This window comes from Pongo abelii, chromosome X, assembly GCF_028885655.2.
Source record: "Pongo abelii isolate AG06213 chromosome X, NHGRI_mPonAbe1-v2.0_pri, whole genome shotgun sequence".
NCBI classification, from domain to species: Eukaryota; Metazoa; Chordata; class Mammalia; order Primates; family Hominidae; genus Pongo; species Pongo abelii.
The window spans coordinates 119,833,366-119,849,479 of NC_072008.2; the positions used below are offsets into that span (position 1 = coordinate 119,833,366).

Consider the following 16,114-nt stretch of genomic DNA (forward strand, 5'->3'; position numbering starts at 1 on the left):
AAATGTACATTAGCATACTTAAAGGTGCTACGAAGTCCAACAGTTAAGAATCTGGTTTCCCTTTGTTTAACACCACATTTCCCACACTTATTTGAACCTTATTTTCAAGGCACTTGGAGCACTAATCTTAGAGAACACGTTTTCTATTTGTTTGTTTGAGACGGAGTTTCATTCTTGTTGCCCATGCTGGCGTGCGCTGGTGGGATCTTGGCTCACTGCAACCTCTGCCTCCCCGGTTCAAGCTATTCTCCTGCCTCAGCCTCCCAAGTAGCTGGGATTACAGGTGCCCGCCACCATGCCCAGCTAATTTTTTGTATTTTTAGTAGAGACGGGGTTTTGCCAAGTTGGCCAGGTTGGTCTCGAACTCCCGACCTCAGGTGATCCACCTGCCTCGGCCTCCCAATGTGCTGGGATTACAGGAGTGAGCCACTGCGCTGGCCGAGAACACACTTTCTATATTAGAATACACACTATATCAGAAAATGTTAATGACGTCATATGTCACTCCTTTTTTATAGCATGTTTGCATTTTACAGAGACTTTAGAGATAACGTTTTAACTCAGAGAGCATCACATTTTCACAAAGAAGAGCAATTCTTTTTTTTATTTCTCTTTCTTTGTTATCCCTTTGTTATTCTATCCACAAATTTTTTCTCTTTCTTTCTTCCTTCCTTCCTTTCCTTCCTTCCTTCCTTCCTTTCTTTCTAATGGGAACCACATAGACTGCCTCCTCTCCCTCTTACTCTCTGGGAAGAGGAAAATAATCATCAATGGCAAATAGCAGTTATAGCAAAGCAACACCAACAGCTGGCTTCACATTTAGGAGACAATGATGTGCTTCTTTCCTCATGTTTCCTGGTGTTCCACATGTTCAGAGAAACTTCTCCAGTAGTGAACTATAGAAATGAACCTTGAAAATATAGTCTTCACAATTTCTTATATGATTATTATTGTACCTGGATCACTTTCCTTTAGCCTAAACTCCATCCTTTAGAATTTCCTTTAGTGAGGGTCTACTGGTTATCTGAAAATGTCACTATTTCAAACTAATCATCAGAAAATGGGCATATTTCAATGAGTATGGAATTCTAGGTTGGCAGTTATTTTCATTCAGTTCTTTGAAAACTATGATCCTACTGTCTTCTGACTTCCATTGTAGCTCTTGAGAAGTAAACTATTATTTTAACTGTGACTGTTTATAAAATCTCTTTGCCTTTGATGTTCTGCAGTTTCACTGTGATTTGTCCTAGTGTAGATTTATTTTTATATATAATTTGTGTACCATACTTAGGTGTCACTGCATTCAAGAATCTGTAGATTAGTATTTTTTAGTCATTTCTGGAGAGTACAGAGCCATGTAAAACGTATTCTTTATCTCCCTGATCCTTAGAAATCACCTGAGAATGTTGTGTATCTAAAAGTGTGTGTGTGTGTGGGGGTGGGGGGGGGGTGGTTACTAGTGGCTAAAGAGAATTGGTCCTTTGGTTCTCCCAGAAAGTTATGGAGTAGAGCTTCTCCAATAATAAGTAGAGCTTAATAATAAGTAGAGCTTCTAAATAAACAGCCTACCACAGAAGAGGATAGGCAGTTAATGCCACTCCTGAATTATTCAGTTCAGAATTTCCATGTTAAAGCCAAAAGTACTCTCGTGGTAAGAACTGTCCTGCTGTAGATGTAGAAGAGTCTGGTACTTGTTTGTAAGGGGAGTGTTCTCACACTCACAAAATTCTTGATAGGAAGTTGCCAATTCTACTTATGCTGAGAGCTTATCAGGAAGCTGGAATTGAGTAGTAATTAGCTTTTAGATTCTCTCAGAAACTTTCATCAAGCTCTACTGCAATTCATCCAGTTTCTGAATTTCTTAATGTTATTTGGTGGTACTAAGCTTTTTTAGGTTAAAGCAAAAGAAACCTGAAAAATAAGCTAACCTTTTGGGGATTATAGTTGCTCTCACCTTCATGCCCTGCTTAGATATGGATCACCTTTTCTGGGCAGATAGCTCTAGGTGACAGAGTAATCAGTTAGAGTGCTATCCAAACTGAGCCTTTAAGACTGTTTTCAGAGGCACTAATTGGATGCCTTCCAGAAAGTTACGGCCCACTAGAGAGATCATCACTGAATATAGTAGTACCTAAAAGTCAAAGAAGTGAAAAAGTGACCCCTGAAAATCTAAATGTTAGAAAGAATTTCCAGTAAATAGCTGTAGGGTGGAATGGGACTTTGTGAGGGGAGAATAAAATTACATTATTGGAGTATGCCAGTCACATCTCCTTTGAAACAGATGGTTCCATGGTAAAAAGAAAAATCATATGAAGAAAATATTAACTGTAAGCAAAGACTGCATTTTAATACTTTCTATTAGGTAATCAGAATTGTCATTTATTCAACATACTTTGATATACTTTTTAAATACATGTCAGGCACTGTTCACTCTCTGAAATTATTTGTAATAGGGCCCTGAAAGATATTTTCACTGAGGGTGAGGTATATTTCACTACTGTAATGGCTCAATTTAACTAATAAAGAGAACAGATTAGAATAAATATTAAGAAATCATCAAATAAAAATCTAAAAATATTTCCTAGAATAGAAGGCTGTCAATCCATTGATTGAAAGGACCTATTAATTGTCTAGTACAACAACAAAAGAAAGTTAAAAAAAAAAAAAACCCACACCCAGGCAAATGATTATAAAATTTAGGATTCTGGAGACAAAAGTTTCCAAAGAGAAAAATAGATAGGTTACATGAACATGCAAAGAATAAAGAATTAGAATAGCTTCTGACTTCTCAATAACAACACTAGAAGCTAGACGGCAATCCTCAAGATTCTGAGACTAATGATTTCAATCTAAAATGCCATATGCAATCCAATTATCAATTGAGATATATTTTTACACACTAAAAACTTCAAGTATTTTATCTCTCATATAGCCTTTCCTAGGAAGCTTCTGGAGAACATACTCTACCTAAACTAGAAAAAAACAATAAAGTAGTATATAAAAAGCAATTGATTCAATGTGAGAAAGAAAGAGAAAGAGAGATAAAGAGAAAAAGGGAATTCCATTAATGATGACCAACTGAAGTTCTACGATGTCTGTGTTAGTCCATTTTTGCATTGCTATAAAGAAATACCTGAGACTGAGTAATTCATAAAGAAGTTTAATTGGCTCATGGTTCTGCAGACTATATAGGAAGCATAGCAGCATCTGCTTCTGCGGAGGCCTCAGGAAGCTTCCAATCATGGCAGAAGGTGAAGGGGGAGCAGGTGTTTCACATGGCAGGAGCCAAAGCAAGAGAGAGGGAGAGTTGTTTGGGGGAGGTGCTACACACTTTTAAACAACATCTCTCATGGGAACTCACTCACTATGGTGAGAACAGCACCAATACATGAAGGATCTGCCCTCATGACCCAAACACCTCCCACCAGGCCTTACCTTCGACGTTGGGAATTACAATTCAACATGAGATTTGGGCAGGGACAAATACCCAAACTATATCAGCAGTTACTCAGCAGAGCTAAAGTACAAGTCCAGACTAGACTACAAGATGAAAGGCTCCAGAAAAACACTTAACCTGCAGATTACTAAACTGGTTTAAAAATGTTGGAGATGATGAAAGACTTAGGCATAGATTTTTTTTTAATAGACAAAAAATAACAATTATTAAGTCAGAGGAACAAAATGCTATATGTGAAAGAAAATGTAACCAGGAGTGCTGCTATGGTCTGAATGTGTATGTCTCCCCCAAAATTCATGTGTTGTGTGGCGCTCTTATGAATGGGATTAGCGCTCTAATAGGGGCTGAAGAGACCATAGCCCTGGTCTTCCATCCATGTGAGGACAGAGCTAGAAGATGTCATCTAGGAGCCAGAAAGCAGGCTTTCTCCATACACCCAATCTTCCAGATCCTTGATCTTGGGCTTCCCAGCCTTCAGAACTGTGAGAAATAAATTTACTTTATTGATAAGCCATCAAATCTACGGTATTTTGTTATAGCAGCCCAAGCAGACTAAGACAATTGTTATGGTTTTTCTTTCAGTTACCATTTTAGCAAAAACAAGAACCCATTCATCCAGAGTTGGCAATGCCCTTTGACCATGAAGTTAATAGAGTGACCAAAAAATTAATTGTCCAAACTTGGAAGCTTTCAAGAGTGAAAAGTAGGTGCTATTACTAGTTCAGGTGGAACAGCAGGCATAATTTAGATCTATTGTAGGCAAGCTGAGACATACAGCTATCCTAGCTGCTGTGAAACTACCACTGTCCACCTGGTGGCAGTTTACCTTTAATTGAAGTCAAAGAATTCAGGAGAAAATAAACTTCTGATCTTGGAAGCTCCCTCCTAAAACAGGATTTTTAAAATCACAGTCTACTTCTGAAGTGGGAGTCGGATGCTTTATTTTTAGGCATTTGGGGATACATAGCTTACTATGTAAAAACAAGTAAAGAAAGTAATTCTGATTTATGAAAAACAATTTGAAAATTACATTCTAGGAATAGACATTTTAAAAATGTATAATCATTATTTCATAAATTACTGATGTTAGCAAACATGGATTATAACAGTGTTTCCCAATAAGGCTTGAAATGTGTAAATCCTCTTAAGGCTCATCTTAGAGCTCCAACAACTTGATTTCATTAACCAATGTGTAACTATTATCTTCCTGCATTTTTGTCAGTCCTTTTCCAGTCTTTAGTTAGGCTTATTCATTAATTACATTAATTATATAGAGGACCTCCTCCAACCCCAATATATACTCAAAATCCCTATCATTACGTGCTATATTTTAAAAATATATAACTGAACCATAATCAGAGGGGACAAAATTCAAATATTCTATACCTTGAAAACCTGACAAAACTCTGTAACAAGTCTTCAATATTGAGGGCTATAGGTGTTTTTCTTTTTCTTTTTCCAAGCAGCATTGTGAATATATTCGTAAGGATTCGAATTGTGATTTCTTGCTAAGGAATCAAGACATTGCTGTTGTTCTTCTCATTTGAAGATTTTTCCATCAAGTGTAACATGAACAGAGAATGGACTACTACCCTAATCTTCACATTTCCACTTGATAAGTTCACATGTGACCATTCTGATGTGTTTTATAGTATATCATCAGTAAAGAAGGTTCACAGCTTCAAAAGCTTTCAAGGTTTTTTAATGTCTGTTAGTTACAAGTGAATTTGCCCAAATGAATAAACATAACTATTAAACCACATACATAGCACCACTAATAAAAAAGACTCGGGCCGGGCGCGGTGGCTCACGTCTGTAATCCCAGCACTTTGGGAGGCCGAGGCGGGTGGATCATGATGTCAGGAGTTCAAGACCAGCCTGGCCAAGATGGTGAAACCCCGTCTCTACTAAAAAATACAAAAAGATTAGCCAGGCGTGGTGGGTGCCTGTAATCCCAGCTACTTAGGAGACTGAGGCAGAGAACTGCTTACACCCGGGAGGTGAAGGATGCAGTGAGCCGAGATCACGCCAGTGCACTACAGCCTGGGCAACAGAGCGAGACTCCGTCTCAAACAATAATAATAATAATAAAAATAAATAAATAAGACTTGTCCAACTTAAGTAGACAGCCACATAATTAGAAAATTATTTTCCTCACAAAAAGCTTTTTTTTTTAGTTTGAAACCTATTAGTCTTCTACTTCTTACTTTTAAAACATTTTTTTTAAATTTTATTATTATTACACTTTAAGTTTTAGGGTACATGTGCACAATGTACAGGTTAGTTACATATGTATACATGTGCCATGCTGGTGTGCTGCACCCACTAACTCGTCATTTAGCATTAGGTATCTCTCCTAATGCTATCCCTCACCCCTCCTCCCACCCCACAACAGTCCCCAGAGTGTGATGTTCCCCTTCCTGTGTCCATGTGTTCTCATTGTTCAATTCCCACCAATGAGTGAGAACATGCGGTGTTTGGATTTTGTCCTTGCGATAGTTTACTGAGAATGATGATTTCCAATTTCATCCATGTCCCTACAAAGGACATGAACTCATCATTTTTTATGGCTGCATAGGATTCCATGGTGTATATGTGCCACATTTTCTTAATCCAGTCTATCACTGATGGACATTTGGGTTGGTTCCAAGTCTTTGCTATTGTGAATAGTGCCACAATAAACATACGTGTGCATGTGTCTTTATAGCAGCATGATTTATAGTCCTTTGGGTACATACCCAGTAATGGGATGGCTGGGTCAAATGGTATTTCTAGTTCTAGATCCCTGAGGAATCGCCACACTGTCTTCCACAATGGTTGAACTAGTTTACAGTCCCACCAACAGTGTAAAAGTGTTCCTATTTCTCCACATCCTCTCCAGCACTTGTTGTTTCCTGACTTTTTAATGAATGCCATTCTAACTGGTGTGAGATGGTATCTCATTGTGGTTTTGATTTGCATTTCTCTGATGGCCAGTGATGGTGAGCATTTTTTCACGTGTTTTTTGGCTGCATAAATGTCTTCTTTTGAGAAGTGTCTGTTCACGTCCTTTGCCTACTTTTTGATGGGGTTGTTTGTTTTTTTCTTGTAAATTTGAGTTCGTTGTAGATTCTGGATATTAGCCCTTTGTCAGATGAGTAGGTTGCGAAAATTTTCTCCCATTTTGTAGGTTGCCTGTTCACTCTGATGGTAGTTTCTTTTGCTGTGCAGAAGCTCTTTAGTTTAATTAGATCCCATTTGTCAATTTTGGCTTTTGTTGCCATTGCTTTTGGTGTTTTAGACATGAAGTCCTTGCCCATGCCTATGTCCTGAATGGTAATGCCTAGGTTTTCTTCTAGGGTTTTTATGGTTTTAGGTCTAACGTTTAAGTCTTTAATCCATCTTGAATTAATTTTTGTATAAGGTGTAAGGAAGGGATCCAGTTTCAGCTTTCTACATATGGCTAGCCAGTTTTCCCAGCACCATTTATTAAATAGGGAATCCTTTCCCCATTGCTTCTTTTTCTCAGGTTTGTCAAAGATCAGATAGTTGTAGATATGCGGTGTTATTTCGGAGGGCTCTGTTCTGTTCCATTGATTTATATCTCTGTTTTGGTACCAGTACCATGCTGTTTTGGTTACTGTAGCCTTATAGTATAGTTTGAAGTTAGGTAGTGTGATACCTCCAGCTTTGTTCTTTTGGCTTAGGATTGACTTGGCGATGCGGGCTCTTTTTTGGTTCCATATGAACTTTAAAGTAGTTTTTTCCAATTCTGTGAAGAAAGTCATTGGTAGCTTGATGGGGATGGCATTGAATCTATAAATTGCCTTGGGCAGTATGGCCATTTTCACGATATTGATTCTTCCTACCCATGAGCATCCTCTTTTTGTATCCTCTTTTATTTCCTTGAGCAGTGGTTTGTAGTTCTCCTTGAAGAGGTCCTTCACATCCCTTGTAAGTTGGATTCCTAGGTATTTCATTCTCTTTGAAGCAATTGTGAATGGGAGTTCACTCATGATTTGGCTCTCTGTTTATCTGTTATTGGTGTATAAGAATGCTTGTGATTTTTGTACACTGATTTTGTATCCTGAGACTTTGCTGAAGTTGCTTATCAGCTTAAGGAGATTTTGGGCTGAGACAATGGGTTTTCTAGATATACAATCATGTCATCTGCAAACAGGGACAATTTGACTTCCTCTTTTCCTAACTGAATACCGTTTATTTCCTTCTCCTATCTAATTGCCCTGGCCAGAACTTCCAACACTATGTTGAATAGGAGTGGTGAGAGAGGGCGTCCCTGTCTTGTGCCAGTTTTCAAAGGGAATGCTTCCGGTTTTTGCCCATTCAGTATAATATTGGCTGTGGGTTTCTCATAGATACCTCTTATTATTTTGAGATATGTCCCATCGATACCTAATTTATTGAGAGTTTTTAGCATGAAGGGTTGTTGAATTTTGTCAAAGGCCTTTTCTGCATCTATTGAGATAATCATGTGGTTTTTGTCTTTGGTTCTGTTTATATGCTGGATTACATTTATTGATCTGTGTATACATTCAAAAGCTAGCAGAAGGCAAGAAATAACTAAAATCAGAGCAGAACTGAAGGAAATAGAGACACAAAAAACCCTTCAAAAAATTAATGAATCCAGGAGCTGGTTTTTTGAAAGGATCAACAAAATTGATAGACCACTAACAAGACTAATAAAGAAGAAAAGAGAGAAGTATCAAATAGATGCAATAAAAAATGATAAAGGGGATATCACCACCGATCCCACAGAAATACAAACTACCATCAGAGAATACTAAAAACACCTCTATGCAAATAAACTAGAAAATCTAGAAGAAATGGATAAATTCCTCGACACATACACCCTCCCAAGACTAAACCAGGAAGAAGTTGAATCTCTGAATAGACTAATAACAGGCTCTGAAATTGTGGCAATAATCAATAGCTTACCAACCAAAAAGAGTCCAGAACCAGATGGATTCACAGCCAGATTCTACCAGAGGTACAAGGAGGAACTGGTACCATTCCTTCTAAAACTATTCCAATCAATAGAAAAAGAGGGAATCCTCCCTAACTCATTTTATGAGGCCAGCATCATCCTGATACCAAAGCCGGGCAGAGACACAACCAAAAAAGAGAATTTCAGACCAATATCCTTGATGAACATTGATGCAAAAATCCTCAATAAAATACTGGCAAACTGAATCCAGCAGCACATCAAAAAGCTTATCCATCATGATCAAGTGGGCTTCGTCCCTGGGATGCAAGGCTGGTTCAAAACATCTATTTTTTATTTTACTTTTCATTATTTTTATGAAATGAATGTTAGCCTGTTTTTGGACTCTTACTTTTTAGAAGAGTATGCTATGACTTGAGCTTTTTAGTAATATTGTCATCTATGGAAACCTATGAACATTGCTTTAATTGGTGGTTATAAAATTAAGGCAATTTCTAACATTTCTCCATACTCCTGAGTAATTCTGGGAATTGTCCTTCCAAAGAAATCTTTGTATTTCTAGACTGAGATGAGAGAAAAAGTATATGGGTAATTCTACAAACTTTTCCTTTGCATGTACATATCTAGCCAAGCATACCAACCTAAATCATTAAGCCATCAGCATCTTGGAGAAGGATGGACAAGCTTGAAGGGAAGCTATCCAGCAGTAGAGAGTAACAATAAAATAAGTTGTTTCAACCAAAATTCAAATAGATATGGAGGTTATATTTTGAAATGAGTTGGTTTTCACAACTGAAGTGTGAGTTTGTGTTTGTGCATGTGCTGTGACTCTTTGATGTGTGGTGGAAGATTTCTGGGAACTAATTTTAGTTCCTGAGTTCTAATTCTAGTTGAGTCTGAGATCACCACAGGTAGTGTCGCTATTTTGAGCAATTGTACAATTTCTTTACATTATCCCCAAAAGGCCTATGCTCACATAGGTACACAGGAGTGCTAATCAATATACTGAGTAGGTAAAAACCCTGTTTTTGTCTTTTGTAAGTTTAAACTGTTTTCTGTCCCCTAAAGAGAAACCCTTAAGTAAAAATGATGAATTCTTCTATGTCAGGGGTAGTGCCATGATCATGAAGGTGGTTCCCCCAGCGCCAAGGCTCATCTATTCCATTCCAGATGTGCTGACCCCTTGAGATTTCACCAAATGTGGGAAACTTGATTGCATAATTTATGGTGGTGGTGAACTGTGTTCGCTCTTTCTCCAGTTCAAAAAACAAAACAAAACAAAACAAATGGCCTTTTATTTCCTAGTGACTGAACTCTTTTAACATTTGATTAATGTCTATTTCAAAAATGCCTATATTCAACCTCAGTTCAACGTTATATAAAACTGGGATTATACAGACAAAGCCTAAATCATATAAACAGAAAATCAGCTAGAGGTGTCTATCCATTTGGGTACTTGAACATGTCAAAAGCAACTTGAAATTTTAGCTAACTTTTGTAAACCTATCAGGCTTACACACCAATTAGTATCCAAGGAGACATAAAACTGTGAAGGTTTACAAGGTGCTCTTTCCAAAAAGAAAAGCCCTTTCAAGGACACTTGAAGGGAATTCCTTCCCTGAACAATGGCCATTCTGCCTTGGCAAGGGAATTTGTCAGGTGCCTGAGTTGTAGTAACAGCATAGGATCAAGAAGCAGGCAGCTCTTCTAAAGGCTCTGCAGAACAGCCCCCTGTAACAATCAATCAGCAATCAACCAATTGGCCTTCCTAGGGCTCCTATCCTTTTTCAGGATCTAATAGTTTAAAAATGAGTAGGAATTTGGAAGTTAGAAATTGAATAGTTTTTATAATAACTCAAAGGTCAGCCTTGGCAAGGTTACTTAGAACTAACCCATCCATTTTCTCACTGGCACATTTCATAAAAACAAACTAATAAATTTGAATGGTACATTCCCATTAAAGGTAACTTTGCTTCAAGACCCTTTTCCAGAACACACATCATTCAGTGATTAGTCACACAGTAGTGTTACCAATTAAAAAAAAAAAATTGGAGGCGAGATTAGATTAAGGTCCTAAATCTCGCATGATTACAGTGACCTATACACTGCTACATAATTCTTTTAATTAATTTTTTAAAACAGTAAAAACTTGAATATGTGTTACACAATTAATATGGTATCTCTCTGGTGTTTTTAAATAACAAATCTGGATAGGTTAATCAAAGCTGAACTTTGCTGGAGCTCTAAACATGAGTTTATTTTGATTTTTAGGTAGCTCAGCATTGGATTTTAGATAAGATTTCCAGAATCAATCAGAAACATCCTGCTGGGTCATTCTTCCAAATTAGGCTTACTGGAGTGCACACCATGGTCAGATTTCAGAAAACTGACTCAACAATCACAAAACTCCTGAAATCTTTTGGGAGACTCTGCAATTTTTTGTCTATAATAGGGGCTTAATAATCATTTTGTGTATTTCTTTTCTACTTTTGAAAATGTGGTATTTGTTGGTCAGTGGTTGAATGCCAAGAAATTATGTTCAGCCAAAGTGGCCAATGGAATAGAGGTTTAGAATTTAAGTTTTTCTACTCTGCATACATGTTTTTAATCTGCTAAGCAAACCTTAATTTTGGTGCACACATTTATTTCTCAGAGATGGACACTAATCATATAGTGCCTTTTAACAGTGTTAGTTTAGTCTATACGCAAAATCAAAACCAGCAGCCCCTTGAGGAATTTTGTTACTGAAATGCCAAGAGTTCTGTCTGAGTCTTGCTGCTTGCTGCAAAGAAAACCAGTCACTGAGACAATGAGTATTGCCAAGGAAGAAGCCCTTAATTGGGTGGGCAGCTGAGGTGATGGGAGATCAGTCTCAAATCCATCTCCCTGACTGACTAAAATCATGAATTTATACAGCAGTGAAGAAATGTAACTACATGCAGGAAAGCAGGAATTAGGGAGGGGTGAGGAAGAGGAGTTGGTCAACAGGAAACAGGTGGTCAGCTGGCAATCATGATGGGTTAGGGGTCTGGCATCTCATTGTCCAGATGTGGTGATTCGGTGAATTTCAGTTCTTTGATACTATCTGGGAGGCCTGATGGTTGGTTTCCTGAGAAAGGAACTCAGATAAGACAAATGTAACTTTCTCAAGTTTTAAGAATGCGAGGACAATGTCTATGTTTATTCAAAAGAAACCATAAACGTCAGTTCTATGGGACAATTGGGCCAGTTTCAATTTTAGTCCAAATTCAAGTTACTCAAGGTAAAACAAATAATCTGGCAAATAAATAGCTGCTTCGAGAATCAATCATTTGGTTGATTTTTTTTTCTTTTTGTCTTGCCACCTACACAGATATGTTTAGATGGTATGGTGTAAATGCAGCTTTTGGGGAGACAAGAGGCATAGGTAAAACAGTGTTAAAAATACAAGCCTATGAAAACCTTAAAGTTCAGAAAAAGAATTATGATGAAGCAGTACTAAAATTGTCATTAATAAAGAAGGAAAATTAACGTTCATTAACAACTAGTTTCCAGGTACCTTGCTATGCTTTATTAATTTTTTAAAAATTTCCTCTTTACATTAATCCTATTAAGTTGATATCATTATGACATATTACAGATGTGGAAATTGAGGCTTAGAGATCCTAAATAACTTGACTATTGCTAGTAAGGGGTGAATCCAAGATTGAAGTCCAGATAGTCAGACTCTAGAAACTCCTCCCTTTTTTAGACAGCATCCACAATGGTTAAGAGCTGTAGCTCTAGAGCCAGACTGCCTGGGTTCAAATCCCCTAGTTTCAACTGTTTCATTTACTAGTTGTGTGACCATAAGTAAGTGTGTTAATTCTCTGTGCCTCAATTTCCATACCTGTAAAATGAAATAATAATAATGCTTACCGCATAGGGTTGTTAAAAAGAATTAATGAGTTAAATGAGTAAATATGTAAAACGTTTAAAATAATCCTTGACACAAAGAAAGTACTAAATAAATGACAGCTATTGTTAGTATTTTTACTATGTCATACAATTGACTGCCGTCAATAATGAGAGGCTGTTTGTATTTTAAACAGAGTAACTCATTAGAAAAAAATACTGCCTACAAGAGTTTACAAATCAATGGCACCAAAAAAGTCAAACTAAAATCTCCTTGCCAATTTCATGTAACAGTACTTTTCCCTGAGCATTTTTAAATATTGGAGTTTATCGGAATATCTAGCATATTATTTCCCTACCTTTTACAAGCCATGCCCCTTTGATAGATATTTAAACATTTTAAATTGCCTTTAATGTTATTTGTAATTTCAAGATAAATTAAACATAAAGACTGAAAACAAATAAATATTGAAAAAAGTGGCTTTATTTTCTAACTGCAAACACTTTCCACGTATTCTTCCAACATTTCAGAAACACTGATTTAGCAAACAGGACAACGTGTGCTGAGTGAACTTAGGCAAGTTATATAGTCTCAGTCACCTGCTGTAAAACATGATAAACACACAGGTTTTACCTCCTCACCAGATGTGCTGGGAATCAAATGAAACAATAGATATCAAGACCCTTTCTATTCCAGAAAGCCTGATCCAAAAAAGAGATGATTATTGTGGCTGGCAGCAAACTTGTCATCTTGTTGTTAGCAGCTCATTCATCTTTTGATATGGATGTATTTCATTGTTCTCAAAGTCAAAGAAATACAAACCTTTTCTAGTCATTGCTAGTAAGTAATATTTCAATTTTAGAAAGGACAACTCTATGAAGAAAAACAACCATCGATCATTAATGAATGTTAATTTTCATTTTCTGAATGCTTTCAGATCCAGGTCCACTCAAGAAATTTATAATTTCATGATATGACTGTTTTTAAGCATATTCAGTACAGATACAGTCCTTTTAGTCCTTAAAATTCATGATATTGTGAGAAAAATATACTGTGAATTGTTGCATTTAATCTAAAGTGATATACACATCTTAGTGCACTTTTATGGTAATAACTAGAATGAATTAGAGACTCATTCAGAATGAATATATTCCTGGTCACTCATTGCAAAAAGATTGGTTAATATACCACATTCATTACTTATGCAATCTCCTCTTATTGCTATATTTGCATGCAAACGACTTAGTTTTTCCTTCAATTTAAATGAATTCTCTATTACAAATAAAGATCCAAACGTAAAACCATAAAATAAAGTTTGTGGGCTGCTTTTATTAAAAGTGGTCCTAAAAAATTAGGAGAAAGCCACTGGCAGATTAGTCTCATTTTTATATTCTCATTGAAATTTTAGCAAGTTTTAGGCAAAATAGGCATTATTTCGTCTCATCTAGACTTGTTTTTTCTCAATAGTGATAATTGCTAGAAATAGAAATCATAAGGTCAGACTTAATTTTAGGGGAATGGGGTCAGGGTGGGTGAGTTAGGAGGGAAACAAAATAAAAGGAAGGGGTACAATGAAAATAAGTTGGGTGAGGAAGGCAAGGAAGGAGTTCTGCAAAAGTCTGTAGTTGCACAAATGTAGAAAAGTGGGATGTAAGTCACACACACACACACCAAAAATAACTTGAACTTCATTCTTGTGAGTTTACTCCTCCTTCTTACCACCATTCCAAGTCCTTACCACACACACATTTCAGAGCACGTCTGTCCCTTTAATGCTAGCTGTCATTCAGTTTAAAGCATAGATCAAATTTTGATTGACAGCGAAATGACTGCATTGCATCATTTTTATATAGAGTAATTTTAATGCTTTGCCAGAATGAAAGCAGGTTGAAATTCTCATGTCTGTCTTTGTCGTGTTTCCCAATACAGTACTAGTTTTAATTGCTTCAATTGATGTTTATCTGTCATTACAAATTCCAATAAACTGTGAGAATACCATAGAAATAATCTCAAAAGCAAAAGAACAAACACAAAAATCATGCCAGAGATTTTTTTTATTTTTTAACTATCTCTAGAAAAGATGAATGATAAACAAATTAATATTTTAAAGAGGATTATAGGAAGAACGCCCAAATCACTGATTCAAGCTCTTCTAAAACCACTTTAGCAACTTCCATTTACTGGTAAATACTTAAGGCATAGTAGACCTTCGAGAAATCTCAGATATAATCTATTCTAATCCATTCATTTTATAGATGAGAACACTGAAAACACTTCTAGTGGCAGATCTGGGAGCAGGGCGTATGTGTCATGTCACCAGTCCATTGGGTATTTCCACTCTTCCTTCCTTCTTTTTGGTGTGTGTGTGTGTGTGTGTGTGACTTACATCCCACTCTACATTTGTGCCACTACAAACTTTTCCAGAACTCCTTCCTTGCCTTCCTTATCCAACTTATTTTCACTGTACCCCTTCCTTTTGTTTCCCTCCCAACTCACCCACCCTGACCCCATTCCCCTAAAATTAAGTCTGACCTTATGATTTCTATTTCTAGCAATTATCACTATTGAGAAAAAACAAGTCTAGATGAGATAAAATAATATATAATAATAATATAGCTTAATCACAAACTTATTTTTACTAAAGCAGGCCCGCCGATTGCCAATAATTGGTTATCTCTTTTTAAAAACTGCATCTTACTACACTGCTTAAACGCAACCCAGCTACATTTCTTTTCAAAATTATGCGATTTAGACTTTTCACTATATCAGAATTGCCTTCTTCCAAATTATTCTTAGTTACTGAAGTTTTAGCTGTAGTTGCATCTTAAAGCTTTGCTATTTTTCAAAGCAGAAATTTAGGACATAATGGTAAAGTTTTGTTTATATTTGCTGTCCTGGTATTTTTATCATCCCAAGATAGTTCATAAAGTCCATACCATGGATATAAAGAAAAAGGAAATTTAGCTAAGAAAAATGATTTGTAGGCCGGGTGTGGTGGCTCACGCCTGTAATCCCAGCACTTTGGGAGGCCGAGGCGGGTGGATCATCTGAGGTCAGGAGTTCGAGACCAGCCTGACCAACATGGAAAAACCCTGTCTCTACTAAAAATACAGAATTAGTCAGGCATGGTGTAGCATGCCTGTAATCCCAGCTACTCAGGAAGGCTGAGGCAGGAGAATTGCTTGAACCTGGGAGGTGGAGATTGCGGTGAGTTGAGATCACACCATTGCACTCTAGCCTGGGCAACAAGAGCGAAACTCCGTCTCAAAAAAAAAAAAAGAAAAGAAAGAAAAATGATTTGTTGAAAAGTGTACTTGAAGACTTTTTAGATTGTGAAATCATTTTATAACCATTATCTGATTTATGGCACATGATTTTTAAAAAATTAGCCACCCTCCAAAGCACATTCATTCCTGGCCAACTCAAAATGTCAAAATAAATACACATGTAGAAAATCTTATTCACAAAAATGGAAAACTTCTCTGAATATTTGTTGGAGTCTTCTGTTTTTTGTTTTTTGTTTTTTTTCTTTCTTTTTTAAAGCTTGGGATTACTTATATTCTAGTCAATGCATATGCTGGTCATCTCAGCCCTCATTTCAGTATCTCATGACATAGACATATAGCGTCCTCATGCCTGTTTTTCACTGTCTGACATGGAACATGCTCTTGTTCTCCTTTTCCCATCAAAGTGAATCATGTATGTGTTCCATTCTTTAGACACCTATTAGATGATTAACTGGCAGATCTGTAGATTAGTTTTTTGCATATACTGTATTTCATCTATTTTAAGATTACATTGTTTTCCTACATGCTAATGTCCTGAAATAGGGCTGCATCCT

General features: G+C 36.7%; 2 non-coding genes across 2 annotated transcripts; one reads left to right on the forward strand and one right to left on the reverse strand.

Moving 5' to 3' along the window:
- Positions 1-713: 713 nt before the first annotated feature.
- Positions 714-927, reverse strand: LOC112131233 (small nucleolar RNA U3). The gene has a single exon (XR_002913351.1). It is a non-coding gene; the product is annotated as a small nucleolar RNA U3 (small nucleolar RNA).
- Positions 928-9,492: 8,565 nt separating this feature from the next.
- On the forward strand, positions 9,493-9,658 carry LOC112131212 (U1 spliceosomal RNA). Its single transcript, XR_002913342.1, has one exon. It is a non-coding gene; the product is annotated as a U1 spliceosomal RNA (small nuclear RNA).
- The last annotated feature ends 6,456 nt before the right edge of the window (positions 9,659-16,114 follow it).